The sequence below is a fragment of the Oryctolagus cuniculus genome, chromosome 6 (assembly GCF_964237555.1).
Source record: "Oryctolagus cuniculus chromosome 6, mOryCun1.1, whole genome shotgun sequence".
In the NCBI taxonomy this organism is placed as follows: Eukaryota; Metazoa; Chordata; class Mammalia; order Lagomorpha; family Leporidae; genus Oryctolagus; species Oryctolagus cuniculus.
Window position 1 is genome coordinate 139,488,911 of NC_091437.1, and position 17,131 is coordinate 139,506,041.

Below are 17,131 nucleotides of genomic sequence, written 5' to 3' on the forward strand. Positions count from 1 at the left end.
ATTAAACCAGTCATATTAAGTAGAACAGACAAAAAAAAAATACTATGAGGGATAATGTATTAAGTTGTCCATTAGCAGTCAGGGCTATGCTGATCAAGTCACCATTTCTCATAGTGTCCATTTCACTTCAGGAGGTTTCCTTTTTGGTGTTCAGTCAGTTGTCACCAATCAGGGAGAACATATGGTATTTGTCCCTTTGGGACTGGCTTATTTCACTCAGCATGATGTGTTCCAGATTCCTCCATTTTGTTGCAAATGACTGGATTTCATTGTTTCTTACTGCGGTATAGTATTCTAAAGAATACATATCCCATAATTTCTTTATCCAGTCTACCATTGATGGGCATTTAGGTTGGTTCCAGGTCTTGGCTATTGTGAATTGTGCTGCAATAAACATTAGGGTGCAGACCGCTTTTTTCTTTATCAATTTAAACTCCTTTGGGTAAATTCCAAGGAGTGGGATGTCTGGGTCGAACGGTAGGGTTATCTTCAGGTTTCTGAGGAATCTCCAGACTGATTTCCATAGTGGCTTGACCAGTTTGCATTCCCACCAACAGTGGGTTAGTGTCCCTTTTTCCCCACATCCTCGCCAGCATCTGTTGTTGGTAGATTTCTGTATGTGAGCCATTCTAACCGGGGTGAGGTGAAACCTCATTGTGGTTTTGATTTGCATTTCCCTGATTGCTAGTGACCTTGAACATTTTTTCATGTGCCTGTTGGCCATTTGGATTTCCTCTTTTGAAAAATGTCTATTGAAGTCCTTGGCCCATCTCTTAAGTGGGTTGTTGGTTTTGTTTTTGTGGAGTTTCTTGATCTCTTTGTAGATTCTGGTTATTAACCCTTTATCTGTTGCATAGTTTGCAAATATTTTTTCCCATTCTGTTGGTTGTCTCTTCACTCTCCTGACTGTTTCTTTTGAAGTACAGAAACTTCTCAATTTGATGCAATCCCAATAGTTGATTTTGGCTTTGACTGTCTGTGCCTCCCGGGTCTTTTCCAGAAATTCTTTGCTTGTGCCAATATCTTGAAGGGTTTCTCCAATGTTCTCTAATAACTTAATGGTGTCAGGACGTAGATTTAGGTCTTTAATCCACGTTGAGTGGATTTTTGTGTAAGGTGTAAGGTAGGGGTCTTGCTTCATGCTTCTGCACGTGGAAATCCAGTTTTCCCAGCACCATTTATTGAATAGACTGTCCTTGCTCCAGGAATTAGTTTTGGATCCTTGATCAAATATAAGTTGGCTGTAGATGTTTGGATTGATTTCTGGTGTTTCAATTCTGTTCCATTGGTCTATCCATCTGTTTCTGTACCAGTACCATGCTGTTTTGATTACAACTGCCCTGTAGTATGTCCTGAAGTCTGGTATTGTGATGCCTCCGGCTTTGTTTTTGTTGTACAAGATTGCTTTAGTTATTCGAGGTCTCTTGTGCCTCCATATGAATTTCAGCATCATTTTTTCTAGATCTGCGAAGAATGTCTTTGGTATCTTGATTGGGATTGCATTGAATCTATAAATTGCTTTTGGGAGAATGGACATTTTGATGATGTTGATTCTTCCAATCCATGAGCATGGAAGATTTTTCCATTTTTTGGTATCCTCTTCTATTTCTTTCTTTAAGGTTTTGTAATTTTCATCGTAGAGATCTTTAACGTCCTTGGTTAAGTTTATTCCAAGGTATTTGATTGTTTTTGTAGCTATTGTGAATGGGATTGATCTTAGCAGTTCTTTCTCAGTCATGGCATTACTTGTGTATACAAAGGCTGTTGATTTTTGTGCATTGATTTTATATCCTGCCACTTTGCCAAACTCCTCTATGAGTTCCAATAGTCTCTTAGTAGAGTTCTTTGGATCCTCTAAGTACAGAATCATATCGTCTGCAAAGAGGGATAGTTTGAGTTCTTCCTTCTTGATTTGTATTCCTTTGATTTCTTTTTCTTGTCTGATGGCTCTGGCTAAAACTTCCAGAACTATGTTAAATAGCAGTGGTGAGAGTGGGCATCCCTGCCTGGTGCCAGATTTCAGTGGAAATGCTTCCAACTTTTCCCCATTCAATAGGATGCTGGCTGTGGGTTTTTTATAAATTGCTTTGATTATATTGAGGAATGTTCCTTCTATACCCAATTTGCTTAGAGTTTTCATCATGAAAGGGTGTTGAATTTTATCAAATGCTTTCTCTGCATCAATTGAGATAATCATATGGTTTTTCTTCTGCAGTGTGTTAATGTGGTGAATCACATTGATTGATTTGCGAATGTTGAACCATCCCTGCATACCAGGGATGAATCCCACTTGGTCTGGGTGGATGATTTTCCTGATGTGTTGTTGTATTCTATTGGCCAGAATTTTATTGAGGATTTTTGCATCTATGTTCATCAGGGATATTGGTCTGTAATTTTCTTTCAGTGCTGCATCTTTCTCTGGCTTACGGATTAAGGTGATGCTGGCTTCATAGAAAGAATTTGGGAGGATTCCCTCTTCTTCGATTGTTCTGAATAGTTTGAGAAGAAATGGGATTAGTTCTTCTTTAAATGTCTGGTAGAATTCAGCAGTGAATCCATCTGGTCCTGGGCTTTTCTTTGTTGGGAGGGCCTTTATTACTGTTTCAATTTCTGTTTCAGTTATGGGTCTATTTAGGTTTTCGATGTCTTCCTGGTTCAATTTAGGTAGGTTGCATGTGTCCAGGAATCTATCCATTTCTGATAGGTTTTCCTGTTTGCTGGCATACAGGTCCTTGTAGTAATTTCTGATGATTCTTTTTATTTCTGTGGTGTCTGTTGTTACGTTTCCTTTTTCATCTCTGATTTTATTGATTTGGGTCTTTTCTCTTCTTTTTTTAGTTAGTTGGGCCAATGGGGTGTCAATTTTGTTTATTTTTTCAAAAAACCAGCTTCTCGCTTGGGTGATTTTTTGTAATGTTTTTTTGGATTCAATCCTGTTAATTTCTTCTCTGGTTTTAATTATTTCTCTTCTCCTACTAGATTTGGGTTTGGTTTGCTGCAGTTTTTCTAGGTCCTTGAGGTGCGCTGAAAGCTCATTTATTTGGTACCTTTCCAATTTCTTGGTATAGGCACCTATTGCTATAAATTTGCCTCTCAATACTGCTTTTGCTGTATCCCATAAGTTTTGATATGTTGTGTTGTTGTCTTCATTTACTTCCAGAAAGTTTTTGATTTCTCTTTTGATTTCTTGAATGACCCAGTGTTCATTCAGGAGCATGTTGTTCAGTCTCCATGTGTTTGCATACTTTCTGGGGTTTCCTGAGTTGCTAATTTCCAGCTTCATCCCGCTGTGGTCTGAGAAGCTGCATGGTATGATTCTAATTCTTTTAAATTTGCTGAGACTTGCTTTATGGCCTAGTATGTGATCAATCTTAGAGAAGGTTCCATGCGCTGCTGAGAAGAATGTGAAGTCTGTAGATGTAGGGTTGAAAGTTCTGTAGATATCTGTTAGATCCATTTGAGCAATAGTGTCAATTAAATCTGCTGTTTCCTTGTTGATCTTCTGTCCGGATGATCTGTCTATTTCTGAGAGTGGAGTATTGAAGTCCCCCAGTACTATTGTATTGGAATCTAAATCTCCCTTTAAGTCCCTTAACATATCTTTTAAAGAGACCGGTGCCCTGTAATTAGGTGCATATACATTTATAATAGTTACATCTTCCTGTTGAATTGAACCCTTAATCATTATATAGTGTCCCTCTTTGTCTCTCTTAACAGTTTTTGTATTAAAGTTTATTTTGTCTGATATTAATATGGCTACACCTGCTTTTTTTTGGTTTCTGTTGGCATGGAATATCTTTTTCCAACCTTTCACTTTCAGTCTGCATGCCTCTTTGTTAGAGAGATGTGTTTCTTGTAGGCAACAAATAGTTGGGTTGTGTTCTGTGAGCCAGTCAGCCAAACGGTGTCTTTTAACTGAAGAATTCAGACCATTAATGTTCAATGTGACTATTGATACGTAGTGACTTTGCCCTGCCATTTTCCCGGAAATATTTTCTAGTATATGCTTTGAGCTTCCCATGCTCTTTTACTGGTAGGTGTTCTTCCTTTCCCTTCTTTCATATTGATGGCCGTGTTTCTGTGTTCCTGAGTGTAGCACATCTTTAAGTATCTTTTGCAGGGCCGGACGAGTGGCCACAAAGTCTTTCAATTTCTGTTTGCTATGAAAGGTCTTTATTTCACCTTCATTCACAAATGAGAGCTTGGCAGGATATAATATTCTGGGCTGGCAATTTTTCTCTCTTAGCACCTGTGCTATGTCTCGCCATTCCCTCCTAGCTTGTAGGGTTTCTGATGAGAAGTCAGCTGTGAGTCTGATTGGAGATCCTCTGAGAGTAATCTGACGTTTCTCTCTTGCACATTTTAGGATCTTTTCTTTATGTTTCACTGTGGTAAGTTTAATTACCACATGTCGTGGTGAGGATCTCTTTTGGTCATGTTTATTGGGGGTTCTATGAGCTTCCTGTACTAGGATATCTCTGTCCTTCTCCAAACCTGGAAAGTTCTCTGCTAGTATCTCACTAAAAAGGCCTTCCAATCCTTTCTCTCTCTCCATGCCTTCAGGAACTCCTAGAACTCGAATGTTGGTTTTTTTAATAGTATCCTGTAGATTCCCAACAATATTTTTTAGGTTTCTAATTTCCTCTTCTTTTCTTTGGTTTGACTGTATGTTTTCCTGTGCTCTATCTTCTAAGTCCAATATTCTCTCTTCTGCTTCACCCATTCTGTTTTTAAGGCTTTCTAATGTGTTTGTCATTTGATCTATTGAGCTCTTCATTTCATTTTGATTTCTCTTGACTATTACACTTTCCTGTTCTACTAGTTTCTGAGTTTCATTTTGACTCTTCCTTAAAATTTCATTTTCACGAGAGAGATTTTCAATCTTGTCCATTAAGGATTTCTGTAGTTCAAGGATTTGCTTTTGAAAACTTCTAAATGTTCTTATCATAAATTTTTTGAAATCCGTATCTTGCATTTCTTCTATCTCATCATCTTCATACTCTTGGCTTGGGGTGTTTTGCTTATTTGGAGGCATCATAGTGTCATCGTTGATCTTGCTCCCTCTATTTCTGTGTTTGTTACTCGGCATAGTTAATTCTTCTTGCGTCACTGTGCGTTTTTTTTTTTTTTTTTTTTTTTTTTTTTATACTGTGTCCGTGTTAAGTGGACTGCCTGCTGTTGGAGGAGCCTTGGAGGCTTGAGATGGGTGTGGCCTGAGAGCTCTGCCTGGTTCTTCCTGGTTAAGGGTGTGCAAAGGTGACACCCTTAGGTTCTGCGTGGTAAATCTCTCTCTTTTTATTTATTTATTTATTTTATTTATTCAGGGGGTAAGTAACACCGCAGGGCAGGGCTGTGCAGCATTGATGGTATTTAGCTTCCAGTCTTTGGCTCCTCTGGACTCCCACTGGGTTGCCTAGGCTACTGAATTGTAGTGACTCAGTTCCTTAACTCTCCCCCATTGATATGTAAATCCAAAGAGGAGGCCTGCTCTTTGTCTCTTGGGAATTCTTCAAGCCTTGCCGCCTTGTAACCTTTGCAAGGTTAGGGGGAAGAGAAACCCTGAAGCTTTTTTTTTTCCTTCTTTCTGGTAGTGAGTTTGCTGCACTTTCCGGCCCCCCTCTAGATTCTGACCCCCGTTTCCCCACCAATGTCTCAGGTTATTGAGCTCACCTCCCCTTCCAGCGCTGATGTGTGGAGCCCTGAGCGTCCCAAGTCTCCCCGCTGTTGTCTGTGTGGCATGCACTCCCCTTGGAGCACTGTCGCGTAGACCCTAGGGCTTCTGCGGCTGGGTCCTGAGACTTGGCTTCCGCGAGGTGGGTGACCTTGTTCTCCCAGCAGGTCCTCAGATTCACGCCTGCTCCATCCAGAAGGGTTTCCCCTGCAATTTTTTGGTTCTATTTTCTGCGGCTACTGTAACTCCCCTTTTATTAAACTAAATTTTCCCGGACTATCGGTGCGCACCCTCACTATTCCGCCATCTTGGCTCCCCACTAATCTTAAATATTAACTAGCAAACATGAATAAAACAACCACCAATATCACAATATGCAACATTTTCAGGAGCCCAGGAAGGTTCACATACTTTATCAATCATAACTCTCCAAAGAATATCTGCTTTTATGAATTGTTTAAACAGATTAATTTAGATTGTTCTTGAACTAATCCATAGATTCTGGTCTTTATATTTAAAAATATTTTTTAAATAATTCATAGGAATTTACAGAGAAATTTTCAGTGAGTTCCTTTGCATTATTTATCTGGTTTTCCCCAATTTTAACATTTTATTAACTTTAATAATCAAAACCAGAAAATTGATTTTGGATGTGAAACTTTCCACAATTATACTTGTACTGATTGTGTGTTTGTGTGCACTTGTGTCATTCTGTGAAATAAAACTTCATGTATAAATGCTATTTAATCAAGGGCACCAAGATAATAACCAGACGACATGGCTTCGTGATGCCATTTATATCCATACTCAGAGAATCTCAACCCTTAAACTTGAGTGAAAATATCCTTCTCATCACCTCCTTAATTTTGTTTCAAGAATGCTATATAAGAGGAATTTACACATAATATCTTTTCAAAGTTGCCTTTTTATATTCCTCCAAATTGTTGTGCATCTCAGTAATTAGTGCTTTTTGACTGCTGAGAATTAGTCCATTTTTATCAGTATAGCACCATTTGTTCAAGCATTCACTGTTGAAGGAAATATGAGTCATTTCTAGCTGTGGATGTTACCAGTAAAACCAATATGAATAACTACCTACAAATATTGTGTGAATATAAGATCTCATTTCTCTGGGGAAAATGTCCAAGAGTACAACCACTGGGTTGTACCGTTAGATCATTTTTAGATTTTTAAGAAACTACTAAGGATTCTCCTCACTATTAATGAATGAGTAATAAAGTTTCTATCTATTCTCGTCATCACCAAAATTATCAATGTTATTTTTTAAATTTTAGCAATTCTGACATTTGTGGGTTTCATTTGGATATAGCTAGCATTTCAATAATTCATGATACTTACCTTTTCATGTGCTTATTTATCACCTGTTCATTTTTTCATTGGAATGGATATCCATGTCTTTTATTAGAATCTTTTACAGTAATTTACTACAATTTATTTCCTTTTTTCCTTTTTTGAAATAATTTGTTATTTACACAGGTGAGCCGATTTTATATGTTTAATATATACAGATTTAGGAGTGCAGTGATACTTCCTACTCTTAGCCCGCTCCTGCCCCTGATCCCACCCTCCTTCCTTCCTCCTTTCATATTACTTAATGTTTTCAATTACATACTTTTCATTTAGTTTATAATCATAAATTTGAAATTATTGTTTTGAGATTTTCTTTAATACTTTATATACAAATCAAGACAATGTGGTATTTAAAAATAGTAGATGTATCAATCAGCAAACAGAATAGGACTCAGATATGAACTCAGAAAGCATGTTCTCGGGGCTGGTGCCATGGCACAGTGGATTAATCCTCCACCTACCGCACCAGCATCCCACATGGTCGCCATTTCTAATCCTGGCTGCTCTTCTTCCAATCCAGCTCTCTGCTGTGGCCTGGGAAAGCAGTAGAAGATGGCCCAAGTGCTTGGGCCCCTGCACATGCATGGGAAACCTGAATGAAGCTCCTGGCTCCTGGCTTTGGATTGGCGTACCTCTGGCCCTTGCAGCCATCTGGAGAGTGAACCAATGTGGGAAAGACCTTTCTCTCTGTCTCTCCCACTCACTGTCTGTAACTTGACCTCTCAAAAAATAAATAAAATCTTAAAAAAATTTTCTTTTAACAAAGGTACAAAAGTCATCAAATAGGAGTATGAGATTTTTCAACAAAATTGGAGTAATGGGAGATCTTTATATTTAAAAATAATCATCCATAATCCTAAACTTTATATTTTATACGTAACTAGCCAATAATGATTTTTGAACTTAAATGTTAATATAAATCTGTACAACTTTCAGAAAAGAAAAATTTAGAAGAAAAACTTCAGGACTTACTAATAAACAAAAAATATTAGATTTGACTTTATAAATATGACCATGCAATTTAAATTGATATACTAGATCATAGGAAAATTACAAAGTTTGGCTTTATGAAAAACCTTGTTAGTTGGAAAAGCAGACAAATGACAGACTGTGAGAAAATATTTCAACTCATGTTAGCATTTTAAAATATTTTTATTTTGATTTTATTTGAAAGGCAGAAAGAGATAAATAAGGAAGCAGAAAAAGATCTTCCATCTGTTAGCTCATTCCCCAGACACTCGTAACAACAAGGGCTGGGCCAGGCTGAAACCAGGATACAAAATTCAATGTTGATCTCTCAGATGCTTGACAAGAACCCAGATATTTCAGCCATTACCTACAGCCAACCAGGGTATGCATTAGCAAGTAGTTGAATTTGAAGCAGAGAAGCCAGGACTTGAATCAGGCACTTGAAACAGGATGTAAGCATCCTTAATTGTGACTTAACCACTTCACCAAATACTCACCCATGATGTTAACATCTTAAGGGTAATAATTATGTTTGTGTCTCTTCCTCACACTTCATCTACAAAAATACCTAAATGTGCATAGCATGAAGTAAGTCCGAGAATACCTGCTGAAAGGAAATTTAATAGTTGATTTATACAGGTTTTCTGTTTCTACTTAGATGTCTATGAACACAAATTATTATTAAATGCAAGGAGAAAGGTCTGATTTAGTATTATAGAATTCGTGAAAGAAAATTAAGAGTTTATAGAGAAGTGATTTATATGTGGACCCTGTTTAACACGATGTTTCTGTGAAACTGATGTGCATTGTTTACCATGAATGGGTCATAGTCAAATGTCCTTGTTGACAAGTGTAATTGATTGCAAAGAAATTCTTCTTGACAGGGCTCAGTCTGCTTGCTTTGCAGAATATGAGTGTCCTACCAGAGTGTTGCTCCGAATCAATTGGAAAAAAGTACCAATCTCCCTGAAAAGTCCTCTCAGGTAGATCCTGGCTATCAAATGTCAATATAGCTGATAAAGTGGCCAGCAACCTGAAAGTACTGGATATCACATGGTGATTATAAGAATTTACAGCTGTCAGCTAAAATGAGAATGTCTCCCTTGGGTGTGAAAGTAAAATGTGAGGATTAGCTGATAAAGCATTCTACTCTGCCTTTTACTTTCATGAACTGAGATCACAGAAGTGTGAGAATGTCATCCACAAGGTTTAGCAGAATGTTCACCAAGATTTTGAGCAAAATATTGAATTTTTAAAAATATTTTTCTTATACAGGACAGAAAATTTAAACTCCTTTGAAATATAGGGCAAATTTTTTCATTGACTAAAAGGATTTCTGTAAAGACTAAGATACCTCTTCTTAAATCACATATTGTAAACAATGAGTTGTATATTCACGTAATCGTCTATTATGTCATTGGCATTGCTCTGATGTTAAAGGTATTCCTAATTTAAAGGTAAGAGTAATGTCATCAGAGGCTGGTATTGTAGAGCAGCAGGCTTAGCTACTGCTTGCAATACTGGCATCCTATCTTGGAGTTCCAGTGAGTCTTGGCTGCTCTGTATCCAATCCATCTTCCTCTTAATGAGCTTAGGAAAGCAGTGAACTGTGGCCCTAGTATTTGAATCCTTATATGGAACTCTTTTCTTCTGACTTTTAGCCTGTTCCAGCCATAGCAATTGTGGTCATCTGGGGAGTGAACCAGTAGATGGAAGATCTCACTCTCTGTCTCTCCCTCTCTCTGTGTCACTTTGACTTTCAAATAAATGAATTACCAAGTAAGAAAATCTTTAAGAGATACAATAGAGTCATTAGTTTTTCAGTCATGTTAAGAGATATGGTATCTTTGAGAAAAGTAGGGTTATCACTAAATCTTCATTCAATATTTGCCCTACTCTGGAAGACAGTTTTCTTAACACTGTTAAAAGTATTCAGACCACTGTTCGGAAATATGCTTTTATGAAGAAATCTGGATTAGCCCAACATTTTGCCACCAGAATTTTACCTAAATCCAAATGAGTCATGTTTATTTTTTTTTTTTAGGATTTATTTGTTTGAAAGGCAGAGTGATAGAGGCAGAACTAGAGACCGAGAAAGTAATTCTTATCTAATGATTCTCCCTACAAATCCAGCAGCGAGGGCTGAGCAATGGTGAAGCCAGAAGCCAGGAACTCTGCCTCGGGCTCCTATAGTACTTTGGTACCTGGGTCATCATGTGCCTTCCCAGGTGCATTAGCAGGAAGCTAGGTGGAAAAGGAGGAACCCAACTTGAACTGACATCTCATATTGAGATACCAGTGTCATAAGTAGATGTTTAAGATGCTGAGCCACAATGCCTACCTCTGAGTTACGTTTAATATTAAGAAGTAGCTAATGTATTATGCCGTAGGGATCATCAAAAACATGGAAACTTCCTGCAGGTGAAGCAGACATAATAGTGAACTAGAAGTACATAAAGTGTATTTTCTAATAGTTCACAAATTATTCTTCCATCCATACTATTGTCACATGTATGAAATCAGCCTACATTCTCAGGGCAAAGCTCACTAATCCATCTCTGTATTGTATTATCTCTGTTGGATATGTCGTAACTGTATTTTTCTATTCTCTGATCCTTTCCATACCATCTACACTACATTGTCTAAACAATGGTTCTGATCACAATGTTCATACACTCACAACTATCTAAATTAGTCTCCTTTGAGCTTTAAGTAAAGCTTTAAGTAAAGTACAAATGCTATATGACAAAGATCTTGGTTCTTCAGCTTCAATTAATTGTTGTGCAGTACTGCCCACTCTTTCCCCTTGTTAATCTAAATGAATTAGGTATATATATATATATATATATATATATGATGCAAACTCTTATACCCTCTTTTCAATGGACTATTCCTGCTATCATGTTCTGATTTAACACCAGTATCTTAAACTTTAAACCAGTAAAATCATCAGAGAAGTTACTTCTTACACTAAACAAGAAAATATATAATATATTGGGACATTTGTGATATTTTATTGAGGAAAGAAAACATGGTGACATGGTTTTGATCCCAAATCTTTGGATAGTAAAATGTCAGTGGAGTGAGTTAATTAGCAATGAGTATTGTAGTTTTTTAAATTTTATTTGATAAATATAAATTTTCAAAGTACAACTTTTGGATTATAGAGGCTTCCCCCCCCAAACTCTCTCCCACCTGCAACCCTCCCATCTCCCGCTCCCTCTCCCATCCCATTCACATCAAGATTCATTTTCAATTATCTTTATGTACAGAAGATCAATTTAGTATATACTAAGTAAAGATTTTGCACTCACACAGAAACACAAAGTATAAAGTACTGTTTGAGTACTAGTTATACTGTTAATTCACATAGTACAGCACATTAAAGACAGAGATCCTACATGGGGAGTAAGTGCACAGTGACTCCCGTTGTTGATTTAACAATTGGCACTCTTATTTATGACATCAGTAACCACCCGAGGCTCTTTTCATGAGCTGCCAAGGCTATGGAAGTGTTTTGAGTTCACCAGCTCCAATCTTATTTAGACAAGGCCATAGTCAAAGTGGAAGTTCTCTCCTCCCTTTAGAGAAAGGTACCTCCTTCTTTGATGGCCTGTGCTCTCCGCTGGGATCTCACTCACAGAGATCTTTCATTTAGGTCTTTTTTTTTTTTTTTTTTTTTTTTTTTGCCAGAGTGTCTTGGCTTTCCATACCTGAAATACTCTCACGGGCTCTTCAGGCAGATCCAAATGCCTTAAGGAATGATTCTGAGGCCAGAGTGCTGTTTAGGATATCTGCCATTCTATGAGTCCGCTGTGTATTCCGCTTCCCATGTTGGATCATTCTTTCCTTTTTAATTCTATCACTATTAGAAGACACTAGACTTATTTATGTGATCCCTTTGACTTAATTCTATCATTATGATCAATTATGAACTGAAACTGATCATTTGGACTAGTGAAATGGCATTGGTACATGCCACCTTGATGGGATTAGATTAGAATCTACTTGCACATTTCTAAATCTACCATTGGGGTAGATTGAGCATGTACTGAACTGTACATTTCCTCCCTCTCTTATTCCCACTCTTATATTTAACAGGGATCACTTTTTAGTTAAATTTAAACACCTAAGAATAATTGTGTATTAAAGATTTCAACCAAAAGTATTAAGTAGAACAAAAAAAATACTAAAAGGAATAAAGTAAGATATTCCTCAACAGTCAGGACAAGGGCTGCTCAAATCATTGTTTCTCATTGTGTCCATTTCACTTCAAAAGGTTTCTTTTTAGGTGCTCAGTTAGTTGTCACCAATCAGGGAGAACATGTGATATTTGTCCCTTTGGTTCTGGCTTATTTCACTCAGCATGATTTTTCCAGATTCCTCCATTTTGCTGCAAATGACCGAATTTCATTTTTTTTTTACTGTTGTAAGTATTCTGTAGAGTACATATCCCATTATTTCTTTATGCAATCTTCTGTTGATGGGCATTTCGGCTGATTCCATGTCTTAGCTATTGTGAATTGAGCTGCAATAAACATCTGTTGTTGGTAGATTTCTGTATGTGAGCCATTCTAACTGGAGTGAGGTGAAACCTCATTGTGGTTTTGATTTGTATTTCCCTGAGTGCTAGTGATCCTGAACATTTTTTCATGTGTCTGTTGGCCATTTGGATTTCCTCTTTTGAAAAATGTCTATTGAGGTCCTTGGCCCATCTCTTAAGTGGGTTGTTTCTTTTGTTTGAGTTTCTTGATCTCAGTAGATTCTGGTCATTAACCCTTTATCTTTTGCATAGTTTGCATATATTTTTTCCCATTCTGTTGGTTGCCTCTTCACTTTCCTGACTGTTTCTTTTGAAGTACAGAAACTTCTCAATTTGATGCAATCCCAATAGTTAATGTTGGCTTTGACTACCTGTCCCTCAGGGTCTTTTCCAAGAAGTCTTTGCCTATGCCTTTATCTTGCAGGATTTTTCCGCTGTTCTCTAATAATTTGATGGTGTCAGGTCATAGATTTAGATCTTTAATCCATTTCAAGTGGATTTTTGTTTAAGGCATAAGGTAGGGGTCTTGCTTCATGCTTCTGCACATGGAGATCCAGTTTTCCCAGCACCATTTGTTGAATAGAATGTCCTTGCTCCAGGAATTGGTTTTAGATCCTTGATCAAACATAAGTTGGCTATAGATGTTTGGATTGATTTCTGGTGTTTCTATTCTGTTCCATTGGTCTATCCATTTGTTTCTGTACCAGTACCTTGCTGTTTTGATTATAACTGCCCTGTAGTATGTGTATTTATATCTTTAAATATTGTCAACGAGTTCTTTTTAATTATAATTTTTGAAATCCCTTAAATAGATAATGTATTAATTGATAGTATTACACTATTCTGAATTTATTTTAAAATTAGAAAACAAAGCAAACTGAGCATCAGGAATCATAGAGTATTTTTTTTTTTTTTTTTTTGGACTGGCAGTGTTAGGTAGTGAGAGAGAGAGAGAGAGAAACAGAGAGAAAGGTCTTCCTTTTTCTGTTGGTTCTCCCCCAAAGTGGCCGCTATGGCTGGTGCTTTGCGACCAGGGTGCTGCATCCATCCGAAGTCAGTAGCTAGGTGCTTCCTCCTGGTCTCCCATGTGGGTGCAGGGCCGAAGCACTTGGGCCATCCTCCACTGCCTGCCCAGGCCAAAGCAGAGAGCTGGACTGGGAGAGGAACAACTGGGACAGAATCCGGCGCCCCAACCGGGACTAGAACCAGGGTGCTGGTGCAGCAGGAGGATTAGCCTAGTGAGCTGCGGCGCCGGCCCAGGAATCATAGATTTTTAACACAGGATCCCACATTTCACATAAAATATTTTCTTTGTACATGCTCCAAATATTGTATAAGATCCTATCAGCACTAAAGCTTAAGAGCCAAGTCAGATGGGACTGTTAGTCCCACATGCATATTTTGATTCCTTTACATCTAGATATGCCTCCCAATAATTCTTTTTTTTTTTTTTTTTGACAGGCAGAGTGGACAGTGAGAAAGAGAGACAGAGAGAAAGGTCTTCCTTTGTCGTTAGTTCACCCTCCATTGGCTGCCACGGCCAGCGTGCTGCGGCCAGCGTATCACGCTGATCCAAAACCAGGAGCCAGGTGCTTCTCCTGATCTCCCATGCAGGTGCAGGGCCCAAGCACTTGGGCCATCCTCCACTTCACTCCTGGGCCACAATAGAGAGCTGGCCTGAAAGAGGGGCAACCAGGACAGAATCCGTTGCCCCAACTGGGACTAGAACCGGTGTGCTGGTGCCACAGGCTGAGGATTAGCCTATTGAGCCTTGGCTCTGGCCGCCTCCCAATAATTCTAAAAATATCCTGGGTGTGGGCATTGGTGCATAGGTAAAGACACTGCTTGTGATGCCTGTATACCATATCAAAGTTTCTGTGTTTGCATTTCCTTTCCTCTGTTGTTTGAGCTTCCAGCATAATAATAACCTAAGAGGCAGAAGGAGATGGTTCAAATACCTGTGTCCTGGCCACCCATGTGGAAGATCCAGAATTGGGGAATAAACCAGCAAGTGGAATATCTCTCTCTCATTATGCTTATCAAATATAAATACATACTTTAAATATAAATGAAAATAACTTCTAGCTATTTCATCTATTTTCACAGATAATTCAGCAAGTAATAGCTATAAAATGTTCAGAATAAATAATTCATGGGGATTGATTAAAAGTAAACAATAGAATTCTTTTAATTTTGTCTCTGATTTAGGACAGGGAGCAAACTTCTCTTTTCTACCCATTTTTCTTTCCTGTCTCAAACTATGTGTTCAAATCAATATGTATTTATACATTAAAGCTTAGCCATGCTGTGTTGGTAGAGCTAATTTGTGTAAGCTTAATTATATATTATCTTCAATGGTACAAAATTATTTTTGCATCAATTCAGGAAGGAAAATGATAATTCTCATAAAAATAGTGACTACTGGACAACCTTTATAAAGATGATGGTGAGGTAATAGACATGTGTTGTAGAGAGGTTAACAGTGACTGTCAGGGGCTGCTGCATATACCTTTATTGCAAGAAAAATATAAAAATATACAAAAATTGCCTTCATGTAACTACATAATAACACTTTGAAGGGATTTTTTTTATTTTCTAATTCAGTTAATGCACTCAACTATGCAAATATGATGGCCATCAGATACTTCGAAAACCTGCCTTTCTAATTTCCAACCCCTTGCTTCCATCAGAGTGCTCTGAAGACTAGAATAGAAACTAGACTCTAGAATATAGTTCTTGTTGCTATTGATTTGCTTCCCCTCAGAATGCCTTTGTCCAGATCTATAAACTATGTCCACTCTCACAGAAAAATTCCAGTAAAAAGTCTGGGTAGCTAAGTGAGCATAGCTTTATTTCTCATTTTAAGTGTTGTTTAATCCTTTATTACCTTCTCCCTTTTCCTCCTGAAATGATTAATATCTATGAAATAATGAAATACCTTTGCTTGCAAAGGGCGCGGCGCCTCGGCCCCTCTCTCCCCTGGGTGCACCTGCAAAAGGCGGCGTCGTGGGGCTGAAGAAGCCACAGCAGCGGAGGAGGTACGGGCTCCTGGCTGACACCGAGGACTCCCCCGAGGTGGCCTTGCTGGACAGCGATGAGGAGACCGTGCTGGACACGAGGAGCCCCCGATGATGCGAGGCGTGGCCGTGGCGGAGCACGAGAGACAGTGTCCGGCCAGCGCTGGCCCCACCTGCACCCCTGCTGGCGTGGCGCTGGCCGCATGGAGCGTCCACTCTCAGATCTCCCGTCGGGACCCACGCGTCCGGTAGGGCCACCTCCGCCCCACGCACACCCCTCGGACACGGCTGTAGCCTGTGCGGACGCCGCGGGGTTCTGCGCTGACCCGGCAGCCCACGGCCGAGGCCCGCTGGGCGGGTGGACTGAGGGACAATAAACACGCAGTGGCTCTGCAAAAAAAAAAAAAAAAAAAAAAAAGAGAGAGACATAAAATGTTACTCTCTATGTGCCTGAAAAAAAAATGGAATTTCTCTTAGATAAAATGAAGATGGAATTCAATAGAAGGGACATTAAAACTGGTCATCTTATACATTCACCCAAAAGGAGTATACCTTGTCAACAGAGGACATATTTGCAACACACCACTACTACAACTAACACCACCTGCCAATAGACAGGACTTGTTTCAGAAGTTACCTATGCCATAAACAGACATCCTGAAAAGACATCCACACTAAATGGACAAAGTTGTCTTAGCGTATCTTCTACCTTAAGTGGGGGGAAAGCCTGCAGTATTTTTTATTTTTAATATATACTATAGATGTTCAAAGATATATTTACTGAATTATTTATTCACTGAAATTTTGAAGCTATTTTTGAATATAGTGGAGTCTAATTTTAGTACTGAAGGAGAAGAATGCAAGTATTATAATTCTAATAGAACATTGGAAAATTTCAGACTATTTGATGAAAAGAATTTTTGTTTTTCACACTGAAGTAAACAGATTCTCCAGATCAAAGCATAAAATTTGAGAGGAAATATCTGTAAAAAACTCACGGTAAATTAGAAAGTGTTGCAATCAACCACCATCTGGTGATTGTTTATGAGGTGAAGTGAACAGGGATCTAGGCATTTCCATTGGGACTCAGTAAATCTGTTGGAAGGAATACGAATGCAGAAAATATTCCGTACAAGAATTATAGTTAGGTGTTCCAGTTTCATGAAATAAAGGTAAGTGTCATGCACATACAGTGTTATACGACTCGACTTTTCTCTCAGCTCTGTTACAAGTGTATGAATACTACTAATGTTGCAGATCCAGCATCTTCACTGTGTGTGTGTGTGTGTGTGTGTGTGTGTGTGACAGAGAGTTCAGTATGCGTGGCATTTAGCTGGAAGTTTAAGGATTTTTAAGTATCATGTTAGAAATCATGGTCAATCTTAAGTGATGATCATGTTCTCAAATTGTTTGGGAAATATGATAAAAATAGCTTGAACTTTGTCTATATTAAAACAGTAACTATTTAAACAATTATTAACTTACTGGAACTTGGATTTTATTATTTTTCCTTTGCTGTGAGGGAAAATAATTGTTTTTACTTTCTCTGTTTAAATAATT

The 17,131-nt window shown here is 38.3% G+C and overlaps 1 long non-coding RNA gene across 1 annotated transcript in view; it reads left to right on the forward strand.

Moving 5' to 3' along the window:
- Nucleotides 1–16,898, forward strand: part of LOC127490755 (uncharacterized) — a 303,307-nt gene extending 286,409 nt beyond the window's left edge. The window contains exon 4 of the long non-coding RNA XR_011389509.1: nt 15,507–16,898. This is a non-coding gene — a long non-coding RNA (uncharacterized lncRNA). The remainder of the gene's footprint in view (nt 1–15,506) is intronic.
- The last annotated feature ends 233 nt before the right edge of the window (nt 16,899–17,131 follow it).